Below are 6,519 nucleotides of genomic sequence, written 5' to 3' on the forward strand. Positions count from 1 at the left end.
TTTCTCTTAAAAGAAAACCCTAACATATTTCACTTTTTCTCAAAACATAACCCTAACTTCTATGTAATCTCACCTACAACAACATTCAAATTCGTCTACCTTCAGGTTCGTTCATCTTCTTCTTCAACCAATGTCTACCTTCAGGTTCGTTCATTAAACTTATGCTCTGATTTCGTTTATATTTTTTTTCTGCTTATTGTTTATATTTCAAACCCTAACATATAATGTTTAAATATTAGCTATTCACTATGCCAAATTTGATATTTGGTATCGCCTAATTTAATAGCACTTTTGAAGAAAGTGCTATTGAAAAGGAAAACAAAAGTTTATAATAGCACTTTGTCGTTGAACGCTATCATAAGATACTGACAGTACGATTTTGATAGCACTTTGTTAAAAAATGTTATTATTAAACCTAAAAAAGATAGCACTTTTGTGGAAATTGCTATTGAAAAGGAAAAAAAATATTGTAATAGCACTTTGACGTCAGGCGCTATCATAGAAGGCTAACTGTACGATTTTGATAGCACTTTTTGAAAAAATGCTATTATTAAACTTAAAAAAGATAGCACTATTTCTAAAAATGCTATTAATATTTTTAACTAGGATAGCATTTCCAAGTGCTATTATTGATTTTTATAAAATAAAAAATAAAAATAAAATAAAAAGGGGTGACTTTTCATTTTGGCACATAAAGATTTGGGTGACCGCCAAAACCTAAACTAAAACCCAGCCGAGAAACCAAGACCACATCGAAGCCCTATCACCATCTTCGTTAACCATCTTCGTTAACCAGTTAACCATCGCTTTCATCACCTGCTTCATCCTTTCGCCGGTGAAACCCTATCACCACGTGAAACCTCCTCTCTCGAACCGGAACTTCACCAAACCTCCTCTCTTGAACAAACACACATTCAGAAGAAGAAGAAGTTGTTGAGGTGAAGAGCGAGCGGAAAGATAAGAAGATTGTACCAGGCCGAAATCACTTCGATTACGTGAGTTTTTTTCTTACCATCTCTTTGATTTCTTGACACTATCATGTTCTTTGTAGGTTATTGATTCAAATTCCTCTATCAATTAATTGAAAATGCTATTGTATACTGTTTGATTTCATTTGGTAGCTCTAGGCTTTAGAATCTTTGGTCAGATTTAATTGAGATTGATGATGTATCTATGAAGTTGGAGTTGAGATTTGATTAGGGAAGGGAGTATTTTCGATTTCGCATTTGAATTCGTTGTTATTCGAGGAGTATGAACACATGGAGGCATGAGTTTGATGTTAGGAAGTAGAACAGAGAAAGCAGGGGAGGTGGATTAGGGGAAACAAAGCCTTTTTTAAGATAATTTAATATTGATTAGAATATCTGGTGTTGTCATAATTGTTAAATCATTTTCCCAGTTGGATAAGGCTGAATGGCATCAATGAATGAATGTGTATAAAGATTCTTCCATTTCACAATCCAAGCTTTACTGTCACTTGGGAATCAGTTACACTAGGCGCTGCCTCGCGTGCGGTGAAGTAATCTAGTGGATGGGAAGCCTGTGGTAAAACATCCAGATTCACCCAGGTAATGCCTGCATCTACTTCATAAGTTCTTGGAGTAAGAAACTGGTCTGGATTTCGGACGGAATCATAAGAGCTACCGGGTTGTAGTCGGTTACAATGTGATAGCATACTAATTAAGCTCTGATCAGAGTTTGATTCAGTGCCGACACTTTGACTTGAAAGACTGCTGCTTTCTAATCCGTTCCAGCCACCGTGAATGTGGTGGTTAGTTGGGGGGCAATGACGACCTATAAAATTACCCGTATTCAAGTGCGATTGGGATGGTGTTGCCATGGAAGCAGTATTAGGCACCCAATCGGTTTCATTTGCTACAACCAATGAATCTTGCCTAGGGATGAATGGATCTTGCCTAGGGATGAATGGATCTTGCCTAGGGATTAATTACCTTCCTCCTGCAATGGAATGAATATTCTCCGACATATTTTCTGGCATGTAAACCTCGGTAACTCTCCTCTGCATTGGGTCTTACGTCAGCGGTATTTGCAAGTGCTCCTTGAAATGACTGGAACATTGGCCATCTCCCATCATAATGTTGTTTGAAGTCTGAAAATCCAACGGGGCTCCTTTTTGTTCATGATGATATGGTAACAGCCCCTCTCCATTGAAGAGAGAGTAAATTAAAGCACGTTGGCTCTGGCTTTCGTAAGAACTGAAGGAGGTCCCATTGTCCAAATGCCCATGTAACAACTCTTTACCTGTCTCTTCTTGATGTAGCACCTTGGCTCTGGCTTTCGTAAGAACTAAAGGATGATATGGAACATTAGCTGTATACTTGTTTGTTGCAGCAGATTCATAATATAAATGTGGTGCCATTTCAACAGTTTGTCAGACATCACTTCCAGAAGTGAAAGGTGCTCCTTCATCAGTAGAAACATCACAAACGTTTTTATTCCTTGGATACTCGTCTTTATTTGGTGACGTATCGTCTGATTTTGATAAAACAATATTCTTTTCTGAATCCACACTCTATTGAAATGGTCTATTGGGTTGCACTCAGTTGTAGTATACAGATTCATGAATTTGCTTTCACTTAGTTGTGTAGATAATTATTGTGTACTAGTATGGACTATTGGGATGCTGCAATAGTAATTTTCTTCCTGGTATGAGACTCTGCAAACTGTTACTTAGCAGAGAAAAGAACATACAGATTTGATAATTTTTATCAAAAAAATCTATCTTGTTTTTCCTAGTTTTATTCATTGAAAAATAAACACTTGAATAGATACTTTAATGAACATTGAGTGGGATCCAGATTTTACTTTTTTTAATTGTATTGTATAAGATTATAATTTTTTTTAATTGCTATGTTAATTTGTCAAATTGTATATACAGATAGAAGAGTCGGAAGTTGATGAGATAAGTCGTAGTCAAGTGTGGAAGGCTGCCCGCGTCAATAAGGATGGGGTGATTGATAATGAGAATGTTCAAAGAGTTTTGGATCAATGTGTAAGTCGAATGTTAATATTTTGGTTAGTTCTCAATTTTTTATTTTTTGTGCAATTCTCATAAACATGCATTATTTATACTATAAGCTAGTGTAAATGATAATTAATGGTACATAAGTGACTTATACCTGTATTATTTCCAAGATTATTGGTGGCTGATAATTGTGTTTAGCACCGTTTTTTGTGTTAAATGAGCCTCTAAAGTTGGGCTGGTAGGATCATCTATAATACTGTCACTTTGTTAGGGAAGATTCATTGACTATGAGTGTTGATTGCCTGCACCAAAACAAACTGCACTTAGAAATAATACATGTTTGTGGGTCACACACAGATGCTAGGATTTAAAAATAAATTTTTAATAGTCAATAACTATTAAGAACCATTCTAATAAACTATTTCTCTTATTTATTCATTAATGGGTGTTCTTAGTCTACGTGAAAAACCTTAATCCTTATGTTTTGAAACTGAATGATTAATTAGTTATAACAAACCAAAGTCTTGTAGTGTCTTGTGTGACATCATTAAAAGTCTTGTAGTGTCTTGTGTGACATCATTAAATCTAACCATATGTACAACAAAATATATCTTATCTTGATTATGAAGTACACGCATATTTACAACCACTTATATCACCTAAACACAAAAGACATGGAAGTTTGTAAATTAATATTAATATGTGTGAAATTAGAAAGGAGAATGTAAATGTTCGGAAGTTTACGAAGTGTCCGAAGTGTCATTAAGCTAAAGTTCACAATCTAAGAGACCTTGATACTACATCATTAGTCTCAATATTATTTTCAATTACTATTAATTTCATATCCTAAACTTTGGTTGTTTCTTTCATTCTTATCAATGTCAGGAGAAGTTAACAGAAGCTCAAACTGAAGAAGAGAGACAAGAACTTTCTTTCATTCTTATCACCACATTATAAATATACTTTTGTTGTTTGGTTAAATAATTCGAAGAAGACTTGTTAGACCCACATTAAATGTTTGATTATTTTATATATCTTGAATTGGTTTTTATTTTACAATACATAATCAATATTTCTTCAATGATACAGGAAAACAAGAAGCGGTTATTTTGCCTAGCTAAATGATTGTACCTATGGGATCAACGTTTTTGGTTCTTGAAGTGTGGTTACTACTTGGTGTTGTTTTGTTGTCGTTTCTTGTTTTTTAGGTGTTTTATTTAGAGAATATGACTTTTTATTTTGGAATTTGGATTAAAGTACTCTTAGATGGAATGCATGCATCTACAAATTTGGCTATGCAAATGCACTCTTTTTTTTAAGTACACTAAATACATATGATATTTGTAAACAAGAGGATTTGGTTTAAAATATTATTTGGTATTGATGGATCATAATATGTATGCAATGAGTAACTTAAAGTGTTATTTGGTATTGAATTAAATGTAGCTTTTCAATTAATAGAATGATTTTATGAAGAAAAAAAAAGTGTACCATATATTAGCACTTTCTTTGAAAGGGCTATCAAACATGAGTCATATATTAGCGATTTTTTTAAAAGTACTATCAAACAGGAGTCATATATTAATGCTTTCTTTAAAAGTGCTATCAAACATGAGTCATATATTAGCGTTTTCTTTAAAAGTGCTATCAAACATGTGCCCTTTAATAGCACTTAGTTTGAAAGTGCTGTCAAAATCGAATCAAAACACACACAAAATGCATACTTCAATAGCGCTTTAGAAAAAACGCTATTAAAAACCGGTACTTTAATAGCATTTTTAAAGTGCTATTAAACAAAAAACCTTTACAATAGCGGCGCAGTTAATAGCACTTTTAAGCGCTATCAAAAACAAAAAAAAATGCTATTAAATAGCTTATTTGGCGTAGTGATTGTTTCTGTTTCAAACCCTAAGATTTAATGGTCTGATTTATTACTTTTACTGTTTATGTTTATGCTAGTTTGTACTTGTAAATATGTTTGGATGGATGAAAAATTAACGAGGACGAAGCTAAAGTGAGGACAACAAACTTGAGTGAACGCTGCAAACACATGTGTGCTGCTATCACTTCAGCTTCATCCTCATTTCCTTTCATTTTGGGTTTCATTATGGCACAAGTATGTTCTATGTTGCTTAAGGGTTTGTTGTTGATGAATGTGATTGTTAATCTTTGTTTTAGATAATTTTATTCTATCTTGTGTGGTTTGCTTGTTTTTCTAACTCCTTACCGAATATATAAATTTTTGGATTGCATTAGAAAACTATAATATGATAGATAAGGTTATATTTAAAAACAAGTTGCACGTTTAATTCTAGACATGAATCCTTTAGTCCATTATCTGCATTTTTCTCTTTAATAGTGAGAACTTGGTTTAATGCTTCTTTTTTTAAAATCTCCCCTTCCTTCACCTCTAATTTAGTTTGCAATGAAAATAATTTGTTACAAAATAAATTAGAGGTGAAGGAATGGGATTGAAGAACTAGGAGCATTAAAGCCAGTTCTAACAATTAAAGAGCAAAATGCAGATAAGAAGCTGAAGAATTTTTGTCTAGCATTGAACATATAATTTGTTCTTCTAATATAACTTAAGTTGTCATATTATAATGTTCTAGATAATAATGAAAGGTTAGGTGTTTAGTGATCATTGACTAAATAAGCCTTCCACATAATTTATAATAAGTTCGGTGTATATACAACAACAGTTGTTTAGAAAAGCTGTTGTTGAATGTTTTTCTTTAAATTATATCAAAACGGTTCTTTGGAATAACTGTTGTGATAGTTAGCACGCTTCTAGACATATAATCACGGGCGCACGCCTGTGGTGGAAAGTATCATACATACAACTACTCCTTTCCTCACAACAGATGGTCATCCGTTTTGGTAATTTGGATGATATACAACTACTCCTTTCCTATCATGAAAAGTTATAAAATTATGGAAATTTGGATGATATATTTTTTTAATATGACCTCTTTATTAAGTGTATTAAAGAGGCAAACACAATACATCTTTTCCTTTCCTATCATGAAAAGTTATAAAACTATGGAAATTTGGTTGATATATATTTTTTAATATGACCTCTTTATTAAGTGTATTAAAGAGGCAAACACAATACATCTTTTCCTTTCATATCATGAAAAGTTATAAAACTATGGAAATTTGGTTGATATATCTTTTTTAATATGACCTCTTTATTAAGTGTATTAAAGAGGCAAACACAATACATCGATATACATAAGAGACAATTAGTAATAATTAGTACTATTATAATTTTATAAATACTTTTTTGGCAATGTTAACGAGTGTTCCGAAGGCACTGGTTAAGAATTTAAAATAATATATTTTATTTATTAAATACTTGTATTGAATGTAATGAAAATTAAAATAATTAACTTTATTAAGAAATAAAAGGTATGTTTTTTTTGAAAATACTTATATTCAATACATTGAAGTTTAAATTATTGATTTATTTAAAGAATATTTTCTATATTTAAAATCCTTATCCATTGTTTATGGGCACTCGTTAGCATAAT

General features: G+C 32.2%; 1 long non-coding RNA gene across 1 annotated transcript; it reads left to right on the plus strand.

Moving 5' to 3' along the window:
* Positions 1-706: 706 nt before the first annotated feature.
* On the plus strand, positions 707-4,450 carry LOC131625089 (uncharacterized). Its single transcript, XR_009290730.1, has 3 exons — positions 707-995; positions 2,900-3,013; positions 3,872-4,450. It is a non-coding gene; the product is annotated as an uncharacterized LOC131625089 (long non-coding RNA).
* The last annotated feature ends 2,069 nt before the right edge of the window (positions 4,451-6,519 follow it).

The sequence above is a fragment of the Vicia villosa genome, unplaced genomic scaffold (genome assembly GCF_029867415.1).
Source record: "Vicia villosa cultivar HV-30 ecotype Madison, WI unplaced genomic scaffold, Vvil1.0 ctg.000182F_1_1, whole genome shotgun sequence".
In the NCBI taxonomy this organism is placed as follows: domain Eukaryota; kingdom Viridiplantae; phylum Streptophyta; class Magnoliopsida; order Fabales; family Fabaceae; genus Vicia; species Vicia villosa.